The sequence below is a fragment of the Pleurodeles waltl genome, chromosome 9 (assembly GCF_031143425.1).
Source record: "Pleurodeles waltl isolate 20211129_DDA chromosome 9, aPleWal1.hap1.20221129, whole genome shotgun sequence".
Classification (NCBI taxonomy): Eukaryota; Metazoa; Chordata; class Amphibia; order Caudata; family Salamandridae; genus Pleurodeles; species Pleurodeles waltl.
This window is the reverse complement of record NC_090448.1, coordinates 386,926,636-386,950,282: the sequence shown is the minus strand read 5'-3', so window position 1 is coordinate 386,950,282 and position 23,647 is coordinate 386,926,636. Positions and strand designations below refer to the sequence as shown.

Genomic DNA, 23,647 nt, shown 5'->3' with positions numbered 1-23,647 from the left:
AACATCACACTAAAGCTTCAAGTATGGGTAAAAAAATGAAATAGTATCCAACACTCTCAGGAAGAATAATTTTGTCTTATATAGTGCTTAATACCATATTTCTGCCATTTCAGTACCCTGTATATAACAGATGTTGCTGTAACCCAATTTGATACTTCCATTTACCCCCCTCGGATGCGCAGGAGGCTGAGACTGCGCTGCTACAGTTCGAACGCGTGGTTTCCGGAATGCTTCATTTTTGTCCGCAAACACTTTCAGCTCACCGAGCCATCCTCCCGGGCCGACGGCTCTGTAAATGCACTCCGATATTACATCTACTTCATAACTCTCATTCTTTTTCAATCGTATCAAGTTGATTGAAACAAAATTGGCACATTCTAAATATACGTTTGGGAAAATAAAATCTGTAATTGTTAAGACATGTAAAACAGTTTTGTAACACACTTTACTGTCATATTATCTGGCTATAACACTTAGACACACCAAGGCCACTTCTAAGCACTGAGAGGAGGGCAGGAGAGCAATATAGGATCGTTCAGGATACGGGATAGAAGGGAACGATGAAGGGGTGGGGGGGGTGGAAGAGGCCTTATGACTGGAATCCCTTTCTGTAAAATGCATTTTTTTTGTGTGCAATGGCTGTCACACTATATTGCATTATTGGTCGCTGAACTTGGGCATCTAGTCACAAATGAGGAAGCTGTAGAAGGAGGGGGAGCCAAGGTTGGAAGAACGTAGAAATCAGGGTGGTGAGGTGTGAAAGATCATGCCTAACTTTGCACTAAAATCATGGTGGGCAGAATCAAGCTACCCACTCCAGGTTGTGTATGCTGCCCTTCCTAATCACTCTGAGCTGCTGACTCAAAGCTCAAAAGAAATTTGGAGGTGAAGATCTGGATGGGAGTGCTTGGTATATCCTTCCTCTATTTTAATGGGTGTGCAGTCTTCTTGAAGCACTGAGGAATGCATTTTCGAAAAGGAGCCACCCATGGGGTGCTGAAGCCCAGAGCCTGGTGTTTGCCTGACCAGGGGTGGTCTGATCCATATATCATTTGCGAGATCATCTGTGCAACTTTCTTAAGAGGTTCTGTCATTTCATTCCGATGATGATTTGAGCCTGTCTTTGGGAGGAGTGGGCGTTGCAAAGCCCAAAATCCTGCCACTTTCTCTTTAGACTTTCTGGGGCTATCGCCCTGAGATGTATATGAAGACCTAACACTTATAGGACTGGTGGTACAGTTGTGATAGCCTTGCTTTAAAAAAACATGTGCCCCCCCCCCCCCCCCCCCCCCCCACCACAGGACTAGATCCTACAGGAGAGTAGACGGAACAAGGGCATTGAATGCAGGATTACAGTATGTGTAGGGAGGGGAGGGATAAGTGTGTTTACTGCATCTCTCATTACATTGTAATTTATGTTGTTGCTTATATAGCTCTTTGCGCCTCCTTAAGGGCAGGTCCAATCACTGAGAAGGGCAGGAGAGATGCAAAGGACAGACCAGAAAATGAAAAAGTTGGAAACAGTAGAGAGGGTTTGAGGAAAGAGGCTTTTAGAGAATTACGTGAATATTCTTAGAACGCTTGTAACTCACCCGCCTGAGTGGTGGACAGGCAAACTTGAACACCCGGGTGTGGAGGCGGGAGCAGGGGAGGAAAGGAGAGTGTATGAGAGAACAAAATGAGAGGGGGGATAGGAGAGTATTTGAGAGAACAAATGAGAGGAAATGCGGTAGAAATCTGTTAGAAGAAAAGAAAGCTGAGAAGATGTCCGGTCTGTTTGAGATTTAGAAACCATGGGCACTTTCTCATAAACAAGGGTAGCCTGGGGAGGGTTTTCAGAGATGGAGATGGCTCCCTTGGTGTCCTGGGTGGCACTTCCTTTCGGGCTCCATTTCTCATGACTCGACAACAAGGTTTTGTGCCCGGCGAGGGTTTCAGTTGGCTAATGAGATGCATAAGGGATCCTCCAAACAGCACCCTTGCCATTTTCTTGTTCAGCAATTCTGGGTAAATCACAGGGAAATGTATTTGCAAGACCTGAAACGTATTACCAGTGAGCTAGTGGCGTTGATAATCTTCCAACGTCTGTTGTTTACTAGAAACTATGGCGCATATGTTTCTGTTTAAAGTTGCTTTAATTCAGATATTTATGGAAGGTTTTAAGAGAAAGTATCTTCCTGCCAGAATGTCTCTTGCCGCTTTATAGAACACATGGTTAGCAAAACGGATGACGTAATGGCTCCTTTTAATTAAGCTTGTTGTGCTGTAAAATCTTATTTGAATGCAGCCTCTATTGTGGTAAAAATGTCAGTTAAAAGAAAAAAAAATAGTAGTCTTTCCTTTGATGTATATTTAACTATTCTTGGTGAGCCTAGCATTGTTCTTAGAACACGCCAGGTTTCCTCTTAAACACTGTTACATATTTTGTTTTAAATTAAAATGTTCTTTTTGAACATTCTTTCCCAAGTGGTGAGTTTCCGGGGTCCTCGTTTGTAATACTATTAATTTCGAGATAGTTTTAATTCTTACATTGACAGGAGTACAGTTTAGATAAGCAGGATATTGGCACATCATATGGGCTGCTTCTTGGATCAGGCTTTACTATCAAAATACCAAACCAAAGATCTCTACTCCAAAGGAGATAGAAGAATTGCAGCATTCTGTACAATAGTGTCCAGAAGAAGTGTGCGCAGATCTGATGTTCTGTGGGCGGTATTGCTTTGGTACGCATCTCCGGTAGATTCTTGTAGGAAAATATGTTCTAAAAAGCCTCTGAATAATAGACACATAGGTCATTTGCTAAGCCCTATAGGATTTGTTTGTTTTGTGCTCGGTTTAAGAAGTTGTTTAATTTTTATGTGATGTGTTTGATCAAGAAATGGAGAAAATAGTTTACTTACCTGTGGCGAGTGATTTCTGACGGTGGGCATGCCGTCCTACTGCCTTCGTGGCTCTCGTGATTTTTTTTTTTTATTATAAACATCTCTATCCTGCTGTAAAAGGAAGGCCCGAATCTGAAGACTTTCGAGGTGTCAGACATTTTAGAATGTGTGGTCACTAATGATAAAACTGCTAAATTATTTCTTAATACATAGTGTTCCAGAATACTGCCTTCGCCCAGGTCTGCCATTCATGAAACTATATGTGCAAGAAACCAGTGTTGATGAATCATATGGCTGTAGGGAATTCCTAAACCAGCACATTTGTTGACAAAATTTCCCTGCACCATTCCGGCCCCTCCAGAGGCCTAGATGAGCAAGTGCCCGTTAAAATTGTTAATAACAAATGATTTTCTACATTTTGAAAGTATATTAGCACTATTCACTGTCTGCCTTAGTGCCTTTGAGTATACCTTACTCTGTCACTGCCTGCCTTACTCTCTTCTGCTACACTTGAGGAAACGAATCATACCCCTTAAGACACATTATTTCTCCTTCAGAGTAACAACTCCTGCAATACTTTACCTTTTGTAACCTGTCTACCTACCCCACTCTCATAAATCACAGATTCTTCTTCAGTGTAGCTTCTCTTGACAATCTCACAATATCTATATTCATCCACCTTATTTATTCATGTGTTTCCAGTTGCACGAACTCACTCTAATAATCTCACCCAAGTATTACTTACTTAAACCACCACTAGGAACTGGAGAAAATTATTTAACCAGTTTCCTCAGAGCACAAAACTATCCAAATTTACAACAGTAACTGATAACCCCTGAGTTAACTACTGGCTTTGGGTTACAGAATAGTGTCTTACCTACATAAAGTGCCTCAACATCTTGTCAGGGGTGGTAAGCGCTATATACATGCAAATACAATGTGATACCCAAATGTGGAGTCATAAGCAGCTAGGAGAACTTCTTCGCATGGTTGTGACTGTCTAAAATAGGTATTTGCTGGGATAGACACTGAGTGAGGCATTAATATACAGTGGGGCAAAACTCTTCGTGAAGGATTGGATTCTGCTTAGCCAGGGTCGGGGGTAGTGGGTCAAGAGCTGTGTCGAGCTCTCATTAAAGTTAGTTCGAGTGGTGTGAGACCATGAGCCAGGGCTTGCAAAAGGCAGTAATCCAAGCACATTCCTTGTGCACTCCTTAAGGCTGGAAGGCAGGAATAGTTGCTGGCCTAACCCTCAGGCTGGTGGAGTTTGAATTATGGATGAAACATTATTCTCTGTGTCAGGAAGAGAACCCATTTAGGGGTGGGTGAGGACGTAGGATTAAGAACTTATGATGTGACTCTACCTTGCGCAGACTTTTAGGAGTCTTCTAAGAATGGCACGATGCTGGCACTAAAATTGCTGTCCCGGCACGTGCTTACAGAATAGGCTGTGCCGCGATGACATGGAACTCCTATTTCAGTGTACCACTTCACACTTTTCAGGGTTTACTCTACAAAGCACTTTTGGCTAGCCCAAAGAAGAAAAATGTAAAATGAAGTCTTAAACCACATTTTCTCCGCCACGGCTTGAAAACGTTAGTATTTATACAATGAACAGCTGCAGGGATCGGCTGAAGTTGGAGTGACCCTCTGGTGCTATGCTCCATCGATGTAGACTATTCCCTGTGCCTTTCGGGGCCAGTCTAAACTGCATTCTGCTGGCCTTGATAGTGAAACAGGTGGTATTGGTGCACGTGTATGTTTGCACGCTCTTTTGCAATTGTGTAACTACTTTAGATTTATCAGTTAGCTTGCAATGTGACTACTTATATTTGGCCCAGTTGTCCACTTTACAGTTGAGGTGGTGGCTGTAGTGTGAAAAGCACGTGTACTCCTTATTTGAGTTTGGGATGTAATGGTGCTCGTTCAGTTTGGTACGGGTGTTCAGTTGTACTTTTCATTGGGCTTGGTGCTGTCGGTCTTTGGGTGAGATTTTGTGTGCACCTGTGACTTTCTGCAGAGCCTGGAATTCATCATATTACAGTTGAGAACCTCATTCCTCGTTTACAAATCCTTTTCCAGAGAGGTTGTTAGAGTTTCGATCATTTCACTTATATGAACTCTGTTAGAGTTCCCTACTCTCACCATCTGTATAAGCAGTGTTGTCAGGGTGTTTGTAATCTACCGAGCTGCTGCACCCAAAGTCTGAGTATATGTGTTTCTCAGGATAGCAACGGCCTACTTGCTGGTTTACTATTCAGCTGCAAACATACCTATTGCAACGCTCAATAACACTCAACTAATTGCTTTTACCATGTCGACCCACGTGATCATAAGATTTATGCAAAATATTTTCACTTGAATGAGTTATTGACGGTGACCTTCGAAGTGGCAGCGGAATTCCACTCAAGAAACAAGCCTGCTTATAACGAACGTAGATATGTCCATGGAACAGTCTGTGCTCTCTGTTAGTGAACAAAATATCAGATTGTTGCAGACTAGATCAGGAAAGAAAAAAAGCCAAATCTCAGCAGTATAGTTTTCGCTGCATGAGAATTTACAAGTGCACTCTCAGTAGGTTAAAATGTCTAAAAGTGAAGCCTGTTTGTTACAGTTGTTTTTAAAATCTTTCAGAGGTCTGAAGAAAACTTTATTTTTTTCTGTAAATCTTGTGTACAGTGCCATAAAACTAGGGGTGGGTGGAACTCGCAAAGTTTCATTGAGCAGACTCTGCGGAGTTACTTAAAAACTCTGCAAGATTCCACTGAGTCATGCGGGTGGTTGGAAATCGGTACGTCGCTCTGCCCGTGCTGATTTTTAGCGCTAGGAGGTTGTTCAGCATTGAGAAATCGGCGCAAACGGCAATGTGTGGTCTGTCATAAGGCGCTGCTGCTCGAGTTGTTTTTGCCGCTGCACGAGTAGATTTTCTACTCGAGCAGCAGCTTTCGCAGCGCAAACCGTCGTGACCGCCTGCATTGGGAGAATCTTGCTGGGAGCCCTCCTCGTGCCTGAAAATCACACAGCTCGAGCTGCGTGTGAGAATAAACTCAGCTGCTTGTGCAAAATTTGGCTGGAACTCCATATTATGCCTAATGCGGAGAGGCCAAAAGATCTGCAAACTCCGCCGGCGGAGCAGAATTTATCACCCACTCCTACGTAAAACCTCAAGACTGAGACAGTGACCACTCCTGAGAAATAGCAGTGCGTCAGGGAGCATTTCTCAGCCATGCCCATGTAATACATTTAGGCAGTCTAGTGGTATTCATACTGAGTGGACATTACACTGTTGTACCAGCTGCGCAGTGGTGCTTTCCGCGATGCGTGGTCAGCTGTGAGTTTCGCGGGGCATGTTATTCAGCAGCGAGGAGTGTAAGTGAAATTTAAACCCAGCGCATTTGATCCGGAGCTCTGCTTCAAAGAGCTTTGAAGAGCTGTGTGGGGCGGGCGCTTTGTGTCGGTGCTAGGGTAATGTATTCTATGAAGGGAAGAATGTGATAATTTCTCTGTAATTTCCCGGCACTGGTATTTTGGAAAACAGACGCCCTTAGGTCCTATCCAAGTGGGTCGACAGAGTTGGCTTTTTTGGGGTCTTATATTTTTTCTAAGTTTGGTTTCTCTTTCATTTATGTCTTTATTGAAGGCTTTCTCATCATTTTTAAGCAAGCAGGCTGAATTATGCAGGGGTCTGTGTTTGGGAATATATCAGTCAGTGTGTTATTTTGAATGTCTTACTCTGCACTTCTCGTGAACGTAATTACCTAGCTAGTAATGAGTTTTCACATAATTAATAATTGTACGTCTTGTGTTTTCCCTAGGATGCATTCATGCAGGCGGGGGTGATGGTGACGAGGTGAGTGCAGACCGATTTCGTTTTATACATACATTAAATAAATTAGTCTCCGTGGATGTTTACAATTACTTGCAAATCCGAAGCATTTAAGCGATCGAATCCTTGCATTTATTCTTCGTTGCCTTGCTGGACTGCTATTCTAGGTCACAGAAGTTACCTTTGAGTTTTGATTGTCTATTCGTCATCTCCAAGAAATGGCGCCCATCCCTTCCCTGAGGGTACGCTGACATTCTGGTTTCTCAACGCAGTGAGCTTTTGTACTGGTTTTCCCTCAGGATCAGCTGAACAAAACAACACAAGGAAATTCACTGTTGTGCGCCACTGGAAGCTTCGCACTTTGTTTTTACTTGCACGTGTTATTAGGGGAACTCCCTTCCTGATTTGCAAGGGAAATGCTCTGTTCCAGGAAGAGCCGGTTCACGCTGTTGGGGTGTACTACAAACAGAATTCGTGAATCGATATGTGTGGTGGTTGTGATGTGACAAACGTGTTTCTTATTCGACACGGAGTGTTTTTTTCTGTAGTCCAGCAAGGATTGGGGGGATAATTTGATTTAAAGCATGATCTCATGTCTTTAGGACTCTCCAACCGCACATCTTTTAGTTGTCTATAGGCCAAAACCTCTTGTGGACCGTACCAAAAACGTATAGGCTTGGAACATGTCATGAGTGTGGATGGGTTTGCCACACTCGTTTGCTTGCCTTCCTCTTCTTGCATTTGTCTGGTCCCCGGCGCATACCCTCTTTACAATTTTCTTGATGGGTTAACTTGTAGTCAGTCTCCTACGGCTCACATTTAGGGAATTACCTTTAAAAAACCGTTTCTCTTTATCATTACTCACTCCCTGAGAATGCATGTGTTTTCTTTCTTTCTTCGGTGTTACGCTTCCTAATACCTCAAATAACCCCCATCCTCCCTTACTTTCCCCTTCACCAGTTCTATTGCTTCCTTACACTTCACAGGTATATATATATTTTTTTCCAGCATCGGCCATTTGCGGAAGGGCCACTCTGCTCGCCGTTGCTCCCTTGCAGGTGATTGCCTCTGTTGCTCTCTCGTCCATCGCCCCCACACCCTGTCTTCCGCTCACCCTCTCCTCGCCCTGTCCTCCATTGCTCCCACACTTATTCTTTCATATATATATTTTTTTAATTCTAATGTTTTTAGGGTCCAGCAGTTGCCATTTGTTGCTGGGCTTTTACATACTTCAAAAAGTGCTATCGCCTTACAAAATTATTTTTTTATTTATTGATCCACATAGCAGCTGTCATCGTGGGTCAATAAATAAAAAAGCAACTAAAATGGCATCAGAGTCATTGTAAAAACAGGCACATGCACAGAATAAGGCAAGACAGCCACCTTTTCTTTCTCTTTTTTTATTTTTTGCCTATGCAGTGCAGTATCTGCAGAAAGCATTGGCAAAGCCAATAGATGAACAGGGCAAGACCTATTGGCTTTGACAATGCGTGTGAGCCATACATCTAGCATTTTCTTCTCAATTCAGCGGTTTTACAGCCATGTATCGTTAGAAACATGGGCAGATGATAACAGGAGGGTTACAAAGTTACATAAACTGATGTGATCTTTTGACAACACTGACTGGTCATTTATGTTAAACTGCGGCAGGAAGTCCGGCACTAAAATGGTAGAACGTACAGTTGAAAGACTGTCACTTAGCTTCTGTATGCCGCTTTTGGAGTTATGGGCCCACTTATCAAATAATACAGTATTATAGCCGGCTGCCACAGGCCGTAATGGCCAATCAAAATTCTAACTTTGCGTTACAGGCCTGGGCCACTGGTGAGAGCCAAATAACATGGGTTAGAACCTGTACCAAACGTTATAGCTTGAGGAAAAATTGATATAATCCTATTAGAACATTTCACTCCTTGGGACTAGGGTGTTCTGAATAAAACAGGGCAGAATGCCTACACTAGCCTTATAGTGGCCCTCAGCCACTCTGTATTGCTCATTGGAGCTCCCAGTTTATGAGAGAGAAGTTTTTAACTCCTGTCAAGTCGAATAGGCTGTTGTCTGCTCCTTCTGCTCTGTGCTTGAGGGATAACTGAGAGGTGCAGCGCTTATGTCCATATTTGTTTTTAAAAATGTTCAAAAGTTTACCTTTTTTGAAGTGGTCACTTGAACAAACAGGAGTTGATGTTCTTGTCATTCATCCCCTTGATCCTGTGGCTGTTCTTCAAAGCATAGGCTAAACACAGCTGGAGTGAAATCAACAGGTAGGCCCTTAATCACACCTGCTCATGCAAATGTCAGACTGGCAACTGCACTCTTCTGGGGGGAAAAAAACTTCTAGTGTCCACTCATTTTTCTGGATTGCAGAAGTGTGACGCAGAATGGTTCACAAGCCACTGACCTATGTTTTGCAGTGTGATTTCAAGTGCGATCTGAGTGTTGGGTTTATGGAATTGCGGCCATTTTCTTGGCAAGGTAAACACTCTGCTTACATCGTTTGATCTGCTGGTTACCTGTTTGAATCCTAGCAACGCCACTCAGCCTTCATCCAGGTCGGAAAATCAAGTATATTTAGATTGGTTAAAAGTAATACCTTATATCTGACACTTGGCAGAAGTGCGGTATGAAGCACCAATGTAAAACAATCCTTTAATGCTTCCTTGTACTATGGGCCTTAATGGTGGAGGCCCTTTGGTTGCTTTACTTCTGTGGTGTGCAGATGGGTTTTTGGAACAGGTTGTTTAATTGTTCTGTTGTAGATAGCAGCAAGTGCGTTCCACAGATGTGGTCCAAAAACTGCATAGTTAGATCCACCTATAGAACTGCGTCATGTTTAGGTCTTGCTTCACAGGGCAGCTGTCTTCTGACCTAGTGTGATCACCAGAAAAAAAGAGCTTTATAGTGCAATATTGAGAGAGGGACTTAGGCTCTACCTCTATTTGTCTTCCTCTCTGCAAACATTTGGATTGTTAAAAAGGTGTGTATTTTCATTGAAGACAGTACCTTTTGGGAAAGCTTATCTTCTAAACAGTAGGCTTAAATTGGTTTTTAAGGAATGACATTACAAAGCGCTTGAATGGCTCATTGAAAAAAGTTATGTCAGATGGCATACGTTTGTTCTATTATTATGGAAAGTTACAACAAACAGTAGGCCTGCTTTACTGTCAGTAGCATATGTCAAAGTCAGTAGGTCCTTAAGAGTGAATTAATATTGCTATTTTGTTTTTCATGTGTTAAAACCTTGACGTATATTTTGTTACATGAAATCTCACAGATTAGAGCAGTAGGAACAGTTTGTGTTTATTGCAACATCTGGGGGGGGGGGGGTAGGGTGGGGGGGGGGGGGCAGCAGTAGAACATTTGCCCTGTCTTAATCCTTGTAAGGCCCTGAGAGCAGGGATTTTATATTGTTTTGCCAAAAGTAGTTGTGTACATGTTTAGAATTTTATGAGACTGTGCCTGATGTCTGCCTTATGGAAAAGCTTATGATCCATACAGTGAGTTGGAGCAGGGGGTGGTGATGAGTCTGTGTTGAGGGCATCTGCCCTGATTGGTTCATTGGAAAAAGTTATGTCAGATGACATTGGTTTGAATTGGTCATTATGAAAAGTCACAACAAAGCCAGCAGACATGGCAAATTTATTATGAAAAGCATATCTTTGTCAATAGCCATTTAAGTGTGGTTTGTTATTACACCTTCTTAAAACTTCTAGACAACTATTTTGTTACATGGTTGCTGACAGTTTACTCTAGTAAAGCAAGGCTTTTGCTGTTGGTTACCTCCTCTGATACACAATGTAGAAGATTGTCCATGTGGCAATGGGTCAGTCCACTTTAGTCATTGGTTGTATTGAACTTTGAGTAATGACATTTCATCTGACAACATGTACAGATCTAACAAACACTTTCGTTGTTTTACCATTCCAGCTTTGTTGACATGTTGCTTTTAAATATCGTGGTCATCTTGGAACTTACAAACAATGTATACACTAATCACAGTACTATTTCATGATAGCAGCAGAAAGCTATGTTTTAATTGTTGTTTTTTTTTTTGATAAAGACTTTTTTTTATTTTCCAAAAAGAAAAGAAAAGGGTAAATACAATGGTACATACATGGAACAGGATGCCAACGTGCATCTAACAGCCGAGCCCATACTCCCAGACAGTACAATATGATTGGTGGCTATACTTTGTTTAATCTAAGGGCCTGCAGCAGCCTCCCACTTCCCCCATATCTTATTATATTTGTTTGGACAGCCTCTGGCCTCATATACAAGTTTTTCATTCTGCGCACACCAGTCTACCCCTCTTCTCCATTTAGTCAGTGTTGGGGCACTTATAGCCTTCCAGCCCGCCACTATATCCCTCTTGGCTACCAGGCACGCCACCCCAAGGAAAGCTCGGTCCGGTCTCCTCAACCCAGTGTCGCCCATGATCCCCAGTAGAAGGGGCAGAGGTTTCCTCTCTATGTCTTCCTGTAGGACCTCGGAGATTTCCTGCAAAACAGCCTCCCAGTATGTCACCATGACTGGGCAGGACCATACCATGTGGAAAAAGTCGGCTGTAGGGTTTCTGCAGCGAGGGCATTCCGCTGTGGGGCGTAAGCCCGCTCTGTGTAGTTTGATGGGTGTGAGATAGGCTGTGTGAAGGTAATATGTTTGTATCAATCGAAGGCGTGTAGCCATCGCTAGGGCGCGTGGGGCCATCAATGCTTCGTCTCAGTCCATCTCCTCCATGGGGCCCGTCCATCCCTCCCACCTTCGGCGGAGCCCCTCCAGAGAACCCGGGGTTCCGGCGGCCAGGGCACGGTATATCTGGGAAACACCTCCCCTATCCAGGCCCCCCATCAGCACCTTAGCCTCCATAGGACTGTGCTCGGGTATGGCTTCTCCCATTCGGACATGTGCTAGTAGGGCGTGTCGGAGCTGGAGATATCTGTGGAACTGTGTCTTATTCAGGGAGAAATTTTTTGGGAGATCCTCAAAGGATCGCATATACGACCCTCTCCAGACGTCCCCCAGAGTAGAGATACCTATGTTGTCCCAGTTTCGAAAACCCTCCAAGCCCGCCACCTGCTCCAAGTGTCTCCCATGCCATAACGGGGTTTGTTGGGTGAGACGCCCCTGCCACCCCGTCAACCTCTGAGCAGTCCGCCATCCCTGTAAAATCACCTTAGTTACGTCCGAGACGTCTTGAGAGATTGGACCTCCGTAGAGGGTGCCAAAGATCCGAGGATAGCCCATGGACTGAAGTTCCAACCGGTATGCCGGGTCTGACCACCCACCCCCCACCCAGTCGTTAATCATAAGCAACTGCGTTGCAAGGTAGTAAAAGTGGATATTGGACATGCCTAAGCCCCCCTCGTATACATCTCTTTGGCAAGTTTTGAGCGCCAGTCGTGAGCGAGCTCCGCTCCATATAAATTGGCGCGCCAGTGAGCCCATTTCCCTGAACCACTTTATGGGTATGGGGAACGGAAAATTTTGCAATAAGTAGAGGAGCCTAGGGAGGATCATCATCTTGTAAAGCGCTATTTTGCCGAGCAGATTAAGGGGGAGGGTCTTCCAGCGCAGAAGATCAATCTTGATTTTCCTAGTTAACGGCGTAATATTGAGTTCCCATGTCAATTCGGGGAGGAGTGAGATGTGTATTCCCAAGTATTTAAAACTGTTTCTTCGTACTGGAATGTTTCGCTGCCAGTCCAAACAGTCCCTGGAGCGATGCAGGGGGACCAGTAGGGACTTGGTGGGATTTAGGATCAATCCCGAGGCCTCTGCAAAGAGGCCTAGGATTTCTAGCACGCAGGGGCCGCTTTTGCCCGGATTGGAAATATATAGGAGGACATCATCTGCGTATAATGCCACGCTATCCTCTAAGCAGGTAGGCCAGGACCAGCCCTCGATCAATGGGTCTCCTCGGAGTATTATCGCTAAGGGTTCTGTTATCAATGCGAAGAGCAGGGGAGATAGTGGGCATCCCTGTCGGGTTCCACGGCCAATGGGGAATGGATCGGAAACCACTCCGTTCACCTGGACTCGGGCTGTCGGCCTGGAATATAGGAGTCTCACTAGGTTTCGAAATTTGGGGCCGAGCCCGTTTCTTTGCAGAACCTGTTCGAGGTAAGACCAGTCCACCGTATCAAAGGCTTTCTCAAAATCGAGTAGGAGTAGTGCCAAGGGTTTGTGCGACAGGGTCTTGTGGTGGGCCAGGGCCAGGTGTAGCCGCCTAATGCCGTGTCTGGTGCTGCGGGTGGGCATAAAGCCACATTGGTCAGGATGCACCAGAGTGGGCATTACTTTTTTCAATCTAGAGGCAAGGATCGAAGAGAGCACCTTGACCTCAGTGTTTAAGAGTGAGATGGGCCGGTACGCCGAACAATGTCGTGATGGGGGTTGGGTTTTGGGGATCACTACAATCGTGGCTTGATCGATCCCAACGGGGAAGCGGCCCAATCTCTCAGCCTCCTCGTACATGTTAAGAAGGTGTGGACCCAGAATGTCACTGCATTTCCTGTATAGCTCTGCTGGGAAACCGTCGGGACCTGGGGTCTTACCCGATGCCAGGCTGGAGATCGCGTTGGTGATTTCTTCGAGGCTAATAGTTTCATCTAGTCTGTCTCTTGTCTCCGAGGAGACCTTAGGAAGGGTAATGTCGTTTAGAAGGGGAGCCTCTCTCTCAATGGTCGGGCGGGGGTGCCTTGCATATAGGTGGGCATAGTACGAGGCGAAACTCTGCGCAATATCAATAGGTGTTTTGGTGAGGGTGCCCGAGGCATCTAAAATCTCTGGAATAACTCTGTTGGCCAGAGGACGGGTGGCCAACCAATGCAAGAGCTTCCCATTTTTGTCCCCCCAGCCATATATTCGGGCTGTGGAAGCTCTCCAGATATGTTTAGCCGATTCTAGCATTATATGTTTGATTTCGCCTCTGACTAAGGTCAGCTGCCTCGTGGTAGAGGCAGACGGCGAGGTCGCTTGTTGGCACTCCAGTCTTAAGGCCTTGGCCTCCAGCCTGGAGACCTGAGAATTTCGGTCCCGTTCGCGGGAACGGAGGAGGTATTTAGCTTGCCCTCTAGGGGTGGCCTTAGATGCTGCCCATAGTGTTCCTGGAGACTGGACAGATCCCGTATTCAGGTCGAAGTATTGGGTAAGGTGAGTCATGACCTCGTGGGTATAGTCTTCGTCCTGCAAATACCAGGCATTCAGGCGCCACACCGGGCGCCTAGAGGGGTCTGTTCCGCCCAAACGAACACGTACTGGAGCATGATCTGAGACTCCACAAGGGAGTATCTCTGCCCCCGTAACGCTCGGGAGGTCCGTGGCGGGCATGAATATAAAATCTATTCTGGATTGCGTTTGGTGGGCAGCTGATGTATGCGTGTATTTCCGCTCCCTGGGGTGCCAGGTTCTCCATACGTCACATAGGCCTAGGCTCTCGGTCCAGCTGTTAAGGGCCGAAGCCCTATTGGATCTACTGGCAGTGGCCCCGCCAGACACGTCCAGGTTGGGGTCGAGAACGGCATTGAAGTCTCCTCCCAACAGGGTGGCCCCCTGGGGGAGCTCCGCCGTCACGCGTCGGAGTGAGAGTAGGAAGGCGTCCAGTCCCGCCGGAGGGGCGTACACACAAACAAGGTTTATTGGCGACCCGTGGAGCGTCCCTGTGGCCACTACGAATCTGCCCTGTGGATCGGATTGCGTGCCTGTAATCACCATGGGTAGGGAGCGGTGGAGTAGGATGGCCACTCCCCTGGAGCCTCTAGAGAAGCCCGCGTGATATATTCTATCATAACCTCCTCGCATAAGCATGGGACACCTGGTCCCGAGGAGGTGAGTTTCTTGCAAAAAAAAACACTGAGGGAGAAAATCTGCGAAGAGTGCTAAATACTGCTGACCTTTTGATCTTGTCTAGCAGGCGTTTACGTTCCAGGAGAGGACATGAGTCTGTGTATGCCAAGCGTGGGTTGCATAAGTATTGTACCAAGTTGGGTGTCTGGTTGTGGATCTAGGGACGGCTGTTTTGAACTTAACAGTGAGATATTGAAATAACAAACGAGGTTAAACGACTCGCTACGCTTTAAACTGGTTTCAAACCCACCCCCCCCTAACTGCCCCCCTCCCCATACTCCCACCCCGGAAGCATCTGTCGCCCAAATATCCAACCAGAACCAGATAGCCAGTATGACTATTCTTGGGGTGGAGTGGTGGACCCCTCCATTTAACCGGATCAACTGCAATTAGCGGCCATGTGCCGAGGTCAGGCGCCGTGCATTAGAGGGGCGCAATGTGACCAACGGCGGCCTCCAAGGGGCCCGCACCTTAAAAGTTGAACAACTCGGGTCCCCCCCCGGAGGTCCTCCAGCAGGGGTCAAGTATGTTTCATTGTCAGTATTAATCAAGTGCCGGGGACTGGCTCAAGCGGCCATCGTCCATTGCCTGGGCCGAGGCCTGAGGCTCGGGAGGGTCCGCACCTCCCTCGGTCTGTGAGTCTAAGTTCCGGGCCGCCTCATTGTCCACAAGAGTGTCTGGGTCTTTTTCTTTTCCCCCCTCCGGGACCTGGTGCGTCTCCGGCTCCTCCGGGGCCCCTCCGGGAGGGGGGGTCCCATCCGGGAGATCTTTTCAGCAGGACCCGGGGGGCCCCTCCGGGCTCCGACGCCCTCCTCTGTCAGCCAGTCCCACGCCTCTTCAGGTGTTTCCAAAAATGAGCTTTCCCGGCCAGGAGGACTTTGAGTCTTGCGGGGAAGAGGAGCATGTAGGAGAGCTGCATTGCTCTAAGTTTTTGTTTAACCTGCTCATATGAGCGACGGCGAGTCTGGACCTCACGGGTGTAGTCTGGGAAGATTAGGATTTTATGGTTTTCCCAGTGAAGATCTTCCAGACGTCTAGCCTCCTTGAGGATGTTATCTCTGTCTTTAAAGTTGAGGAAGCGAGCAATCATCGTGCGTTTTGGGCCGCCCGGAGGGGGGCGAGGGGCAAGTGCCCTGTGGGCTCGCTCAACCACAAACCAAGGCGAGAGGGACTGATCCGGCATCCAGGTTTTAATCAAATTCTCTAGGAATTCGGAGGCCCCGCCGTCCTCTATGCCCTCTGGAAAACCAATAAAGCGCAGGTTGTTGCGTCTTGACCGGTTCTCCGCGTCCTCTGCGCGGCGGTGCAACTCTCCGGATCGAGTCATCAGCTGGGCTACCTTGGTTTTAAGGTCGGATAGGTCGCTTTCAGTCTGGGAGACTCTGGCCTCGACCTCAGTGATCCGGTTCACTGCGTTTCTGAGGTCCTGCCTAACAAGGCCCACATCCTCCTGTACTTCCCCGATTTTTGGTCTCTACAGCGGATTGCGAAGTTTGGATTGCCTGGAGGATGGCGCTCACTCCGTCCGGCGCAGGGCCCCCACTAGCCGTGTCCCCCTCTCCCCGCTGTCCTGTTGGCGTCGTGATCTTTTGCTGAGAGGGTGGAGGTTGTTTGTTCGCCTTGTCTCTCCCCATCGTGGCGCGGGGGGGAGTCAGATAGGTTAAATCTTGCAGTGTTTTGATTTAAATCTTGGGCCTTGGTTCACTTGTTATGATTGGGAATCCGCGGGGGTGGCTCGCACCGGCGGGGACCCGCCACCACGGGCAGGCATGGATGTTCTCAGTATTGTATGCATGAAGGCCAGGAAGGCGGGCTCAAAGTCTCTTCTAGGTTTGTTTGTGATTCCGTAGGCTCCGCGTGGAGACCCTCCCCGCCGATTCCACCCGGGGGTCTGGCTCGTTGGTCTCCCCTCGGCAGTTTTCCCGCGACACCTTTTGCGTAGGGAGGGATGAGAAGGAAGGGGGGAGGCACTTTGACCCAGGATCCAGTCCCCCCTGGATGTTGCAGTGTCCCAAGGTCGGTTCACGGCCTGTTTTTAGTCGCGTTGGTGGTCTGCGGCCCATTCAGGTCAGCGGCCCCGTTGGGGAGGGTGAATTTGGCCCGCCGGCCCGTTTGTCAATAGCTGCTTGAAAATTGATGGGGTCACCTCCGATTCCCCGCACGACTCAGGCACACCACACGCCCTCGGCCCTCACCTTAAGTCAATCAAGGCACCGGGGTGGGGGGGAGGGAATGGGAGCCGCGGGTGGGCATCCTCCTTACCACTGTCACGCTGTTCCTCTTCATGCCAACAAAGTCTTGCCTCCCTTCAGCGGGGTTCCGTGGGTCTTCTCCACCGACAATTCAGATGGGCGACCAGAGGTGGTCCCGCTGGCGCAGGGCCCCTCTTCTTGGGCCGGGGCGGCGTTGCCTCCTCCAATCCGTGGGACTTCGCCCCCGGGGCGCAGCCTCAGTGCTCTCCAGGGCTCCCGGTGCACCCCCCGTCCGGCGGGGCACCGGGGAGCTTCTTCGCCGATTGTCTCTGTGTGGGCACCCAGGGGCCGCCCCTTCGGTGCAGGGCCCCTCCCCTGAGCCGGGGCGACACCGTCCCCTCAGTCCGCGGGGTTCCGCGCGTGGAGCGCGGTCCCAATGCCCTCCAGGGCTCCCGGTGTACTTCCGGTCCGGCGGGGCCCCGTGGGTCTTTTACACCGGTGTCTCTGCGTGGGCACCCAGGGGCGGCCCCGCTAACGCAGGGCCTTTTTCTCGGGCCGGGACGGCACTGTCTCTTCCGTCCACGGGGCTCCACACGCTGAGCACGACCCCAGCGCCCTCCAGGGCCCGCGAAGCGCCCTCAGTCCGGCGCCGCGGCGTCAGGAAGGGCAACAGCGTCGGAGCCGAATCAGCCGCGGAGACTCCGTCCCAGCCGCCATTTTATTTTTCTTTCCCCTCGGAGCCGGTCGGGCCGCGGCGGTAGATCGAAGCCTGCCTTTCGCAACCGCTCACCTCCACCGGCTCCTCGGGATCCAGGGATCACAGGGAGAGTCAAAGCGGCATCCCTCGCTCGGCAAAACCGCGTTAGCTATGGGCGGATGACGGAGGGGTCCAGAGCACTCTGAGTGCGACCGCCATCTTGACGCCCGAAGCCACGCCCCCCATTTTATTTTTAGATACAGGTCCAGCAATTTTAGGCAGCAGCGTTTTTTGTTTCTACTCTTCATCTTTTATTTAATATTTCTTAGGCAGGATGAGTTTGTGTATATTTTCTTGTGGCTGGATGAATAAATGTATGAGTTTAGGCATGAGTGACCTAATGCACATGTAATTAGTTCTTGAGTGGGTAACCTCAAGAGTGACTGAAGAGGTACTTTGTTATAAGCTAGACTTATTACCATTGCAGTGCTTGTTTTTGTTTGTGGCAACATTTTTATTGACATGTAGAGAGCATCCTAAAGTTTTTACATTTCTTCTGCTCAATTTTTCTGTGGATGAATTTTATGTGGCATTAGGGTTCGAATTTGCCTTGAGGGCTTACAGATTGAGTCTCGGGTTTTGTTTACCTACAAGCGTGCCTGGCATATTCTGAACAGTTTGAAATCATGGGTTTTGGAATTTCATCATATCCTGGCAGAATGGGATTTGGGGAGTTAATTTTGCAACTTAAACTTTGTGGCTGCATTCACTTCTTAAAGGATGAACAAGAGGAGTTGATTAAGGAGATGGAGTGAGCAAGGGAGGGTACGCACACCGGGGGGATCGGGGCATAAAGTGCTAGGACTTAGCATTAAAATCAAAAGTCTAATGTCTACCTTCCGCTAAGGGTGATTTCTAGAAGGTGGGATGAGGTGAAGATTTTAGACAGGAGTTTGATTGTAGGTCTCTTAAGGAGGTCAGAGAAAACTTAAACCAATCCATGCATCAGTTAAAATCGGAGAGGGCTGCAGAACATATTTTTTGTCTTGTTTGTTGGTGAGGTTGTTAAGCATCAATAATCAGTGTTGGTGGATGTAGTTGTCGTGTTTTTCATTTGTGTTCTTTTAGGTGGTGTTTTAGTTGATTTTGCTAAAAACGTGATCATTGGGAATATGAGAAGACTCACAATTTGAGTTCTTGTAATTAGTTGTCAAGGAAGGATGTAAATTAAGGAAGGCATCAGTGATCAGCCCAGTTTGGTGTAAAGACAACAATGATGAGATATCATGTATGTTACCCTTCCCAAAATCATCTTAGATTTTAGACAGGCCATTATTCATGTCAGACCACAGTCACATAGCTTCTTTCATTTGATTGTTTTTGTGGTGTTGAAGTAGAGTCGTATGAGTGAGAACACAGGATTGGTTGATGGGCATGCAAGAATAAATTGGGTAGTAATTTTGGGCCTCTGTGAAACGTTATCAGATTGATGGACTTTGTTGAAGAAATATGATAGTTTGTTCCATAGTCAGTTTGATTTTAGGTTTGAAGACTTAGCCAACTTAGGCTCATCAAGAAGATTTTTACCCAGGAATTTTACCCGTAATCTTAGAGGTGAAGTAGTATATATGTGCTGTGTAGGTAGGTTTAAGGTATATAATTTGGTAGCTTTTTAGGAATGGTATGAGTGTGGATTTACTTGCTGCTGTGTACCTTTTTGTTTGAGTGATTTTAGGGTGTTGGCCATTGAGCCATCGTATTTTTCCTTTTTGTGTAGAGGTAGAGCCATATCTCTGATATTTTGACAGTAGCAACATTTAAAGAGTAAAGTTTCGGCTATGCTCTCCTGTGTAGTGAAGCCCATTTTTTAATTGGACTCGGTAGTTTTCATGTTGATCCTTGTAGTATATTTTACATTCTGATTTGGTGTGTTCTTTATTGTTGTAAATTCTAGTTTTTGTTGTAGTTTTTATTTAGTATTGGTTGTGATGGTGTGGAGTGGATAACTAATGATTGCCATGATCATGCATTGCAGCCGGCTGATTTGACTATTGTGTTGGAAGACGACTGTTGGAAATATGGCTGCTGTAAGTTGTGTAGTTAATCATATCACCTGCGAAAATCGTGGCTCAAAACTCATCACTTGATTGAAATCTAGGAACAGGACATAATCGTTTTCTTGAGAATGGTCCATCCGTAGAAAGCTGCTTCTTGATAGACTCAAAGTTGTCATTTGGAAACCAACTGGGTAGCGTAGGTAAAGGATATCGTAGACTTTCCCACAAAACCTGAACGTTCCTCGTATGGTATTTAGGGAGCTCCTCTTTGAAGTAGGTAATTCAGTATCTATATCTATTTGCCTTTTATTCCTTGGGCTCACTTTTGAGACTGATTCAAAAATTATGGTTAGTACATTTTTTGAGATGTCTGTAAATAAATGCAACCAATTATTCTAAACTAATAGCAGTAAGCGATAAAATCTTGATGCCACCTGCCAAATTTGCACGTACTCCTGGAATAAAAAAGGTATGTTGGCGGAATAGTTTGCGTTGCAGCCCCGGGGATAAGATAATGATCGGGAAACTATCTTCAATGAGAAGCCATGGGATGTGAGAGTAAATCAGTATATTTATGGTTGAATGGAAGTATGTTCAGGAACCAATAACCAACCTGACTACTCTGCACAGCAGCCACATTCTTGGCTTTTAAAAAAAACTGCTTTGCACGCGATTACTGAACTCCTCAAGAGCCTCAGAGCAGTTACCTGAACATCTATGGCGTGATGCGCCCCCAAGACGGAACCCTGTTATCCGTTATCGGATACAGGTGTTTTGGGGATGCGTATAAAATGTAAGCATGCCTTGCGTGTGGACGGAATTCTTCGTATGCGTTTGCAGACATTAAAGTTTGGTGTGATCAAAATTACTTAAGTGACAACACATGCCGGTGCCTGCTCCCCTGGGCTCAGGAAGGAGACCTGTCTGGTTTCAAGCCAGGGAATGCGGAAATGTGAAAATACCTGTCTGAACAAGGTTCCCGTTTGACAGCACCATCTAAAACGTCAGGTAGGGTGTGCGGCGAACTTCACTGCCAAGGCCCGTTCATTGCCTCCATCTTTGTCGGTGAAATGGCCACCACGGTGCGGATAGGCCGCGGGTAGATAAGACGCTCGCGACGCCCGTCGGAAGTTAGTTGACTCACTCATGTACTAAGGACTCCGGACAACGGATGAGCCGTTTAACCCAGGCAGCAAACTCGGCGCTTTTGGAAAGGCGCCATTGCCGCAAGAATACAAATAAGTGAGTCACCTCGAACGTCATCAGGCAGTATAAATCTGGCTATTGACAGTTACTTGATACTTACAATATACCCACACCTTAGGACGCTGTGCATACACACGTGCGAGGCAGCGCCACTTCTCACACTTTTCAACTTCAGTGCACCCACCTTTGTCGTAATACGCTTGGGACACGTGTCTGAACCTCGGGTACCACACTAACCCCCCACAAACGACACTGCCAACCAGCAGTGAACTCCAGCGGGTTACCAGCCCCACAGAGAGCGTTGCAGCCTCGGCTGATAACACTACACAGCATCTCCGCAGAGTCCACAAACTCCAGCGCCTGACGCTGAATTATTTATTAAAACACCCAATAAAGAAAACAGAACCAGAAATGCACTAGTGACGTAACAGTTCATAAAGCAGAGCCTGAGAAGGTTCTGTCCCCCGATGGCATTGCGAGCTCAAGCCTGTGGCATAATGCGTGTTATAGAAGTACGAATGATTTGACGTAAGAATAGAACTCTTCTTTCTCACTTTAGACCTTATGTACTTCCTTCGCCCCAAGATGTCGATAATCATTATTATAAAGGGGATACATTAAGCTCCTATTAACCAGAGGCCTTCGAAATGAAGTCAAAATGGCATGATAAAATCTGAAGATATATTCGAGAACTGTTTTTTTTTTTTACCCATTTTGATAGACGTATCCCAAAAAAGCGATCAAATGGTGCGCAGAAGTACTCAAATAATTCGCATCATTAGTCTTTTTTCAGACTTTTTCTCAGATAAGTGTTAAATACTGAGATTGGTTAAAACAGGGACATGTGCATTTTAATTCAAAATGCCACCCTGTTATGTAACAGGTCTTGTATTCTCCGAAAGCGGGCCTTGTTCACCAGTTATGCCTGCTTCAAGAACCCCTGGGGAGTGACGTGGGGTATTACTGTAACCCCTTCACTGCCGGCTTGTTTGCTCACGGCCGTGCAGACGCCTTGGTAAATGTTTGCACCGAGCTTGTGCAAGCACGTCTGGGGCACAAATGCGGGGCCGCTGGCGGATAAAGAGTCTTCTATTTTATTCCCAGAATATCTGATTGGACGTGGCCAAAATGAAACGAGCACCGATGAGTGAGCGGGTAGAGAACCAACCCGGAGAAGCACATCGTTTCCTAAATTATAAAAATAAAAAACAAGCATAAAATACCTTATAAATAAAAAATAAAAAAAAGTAATTGTTTAACGCAGTAGACGTTCACACACTCGAGCCCAGCAGCCACGAAATAGGCATTCAAACCAAGAGTTCAGTCTCGATTTTATTCCAGTTTCAGACAATTGCAGGACCTGTACATTCTGCCATTTGTGTATGCATTGGTTCAGTAAATACACTGTCTATTTGGAATCGGATTCCTGTGTTACAGGAGACGCTTTCTAGCCTGTTAGTTAATAACATTACCCTTGGTATTTATTCTTATAGATGCAATAGGAACAAACTGAGACTAATGAACCGGGAACATTTAAAATAAGATGCCGTGGCTGACACTTCGAGAAAAGGAATGCTGTGAACTGAATGTGTTGTTTGGCAGGAAGGAGTGGGCCATGTGGTTTGGCCATTCTCGGGCAGATGGGTAATAAGTTAAGAGCAAGTCCACTAGAATTATGTCAGATTATGTGTCAGGTTTGACTAAATTATGTGGCAAAAAAGGCAAGTTATGTGGTGTAATGCGGCACGTTTTGTGAATGTATTATTGTAATATGTTGTCTTTTTTTCACAAGTTAATCCTGTGTGGGGAAAGTAGCACCTAACTAGTAACAGTTTAACACTCAAACACAGCAAAAGGTGACCAGTCGACTTTTGCAAGGGGAATTTCACCGCATGTGAACATGTGGCAAGATGTTTTAGGAGCTTCTGATTTGTTTGAACTAGGAGCATGTTTTTGGGTAAAGTCTGAAAATTATGTTAAAGGTAATGAATTAGAAGGCAAATATGGCAGATGCATAATCATGCAGTATACGCTGTGGCCACAGAATACACACATCCAGTGGTCCTGCTTAAAAGATGCTGTTGAAGAGCTTCCCCCAGTGTGTCTGGCTTCTCATGACTAAAGAGGGAGTTCTCAGTCCTATATCATTCTAACATTCCTTGCACCATTGGCAACTGCACCGATGACTTTGAGGGTCAATCAGTTAATCAGTACTTGTAGAGCGCAGCTTATCACCCATAGGGTCTCAAGGTGGTGTTGTGGGCGTGCTAATCATTCGAATAGCCAGGTCTTGAGCTCCTTCCTGAATTGCTTCAGTGATGCGGGTCTGTCTGAGGTTGAGTGGGAGAGAATTCCATGTTCGGGCTGTGAGGTAGGAGAAGGAGCTGCCTCCGGCCGTGCTTTTCCTGATTCTGGGAATGGCGGCAAGAGCGGGATGGGAGGATTGGAGTTCCCCGGTGGGGGTGTAGAAGGTCAGGCCGTGGTTGAGGTAGTCTGGTCCGATTTTTCTAAGTGCCTTTTACGTGTGAGTCAGTAGCTTGAAGGTGATGCTTTTGTCGGTCGGGAGCCAGTGGAGGTGTCTGAGGTGGGCGGAGATGTGGCTGTGGTGGGGGATGTCCTAGATGAGTCTGGCTGCTGCGTTCTGTATTCTCTGTAGCCTTGCTTGTAGCTTCTTTGTGATGCCGGCGTAGTATGTGTTGCCGTGGTCTAATTTGCTGTTGACCAGAGCATGTGTAACCGACCTTCTAGTCTTGGTGAGGATCCACTTGAAAATCTTCCAAAGGAGACGCATAATGTGGAGGCAGGCAGATGAGACGGCGTTGACTTGACAGGTCATGGAAAGCCTGGAGTCCAGGATGATGCCCATGTTGCGTAATGGTTGGTGGGAGTGGGGGTGTTTCCTAGGGCGGCTAGCCATCTGGAGTCGTCCCAGGCGGAGGGGGTGG

At 46.7% G+C, this 23,647-nt stretch overlaps 1 protein-coding gene across 2 annotated transcripts in view; it reads left to right on the top strand.

Annotated features, from left to right (window-relative positions):
* DAAM1 (dishevelled associated activator of morphogenesis 1) overlaps positions 1–23,647 on the top strand; it is a 633,974-nt gene that overhangs the window by 158,282 nt on the left and 452,045 nt on the right. For both annotated transcript variants that reach the window (XM_069207027.1, XM_069207028.1), the window contains one exon: positions 6,698–6,732. The gene's annotated coding sequence lies outside the window, so the exon portion shown is untranslated. The remainder of the gene's footprint in view (positions 1–6,697; positions 6,733–23,647) is intronic.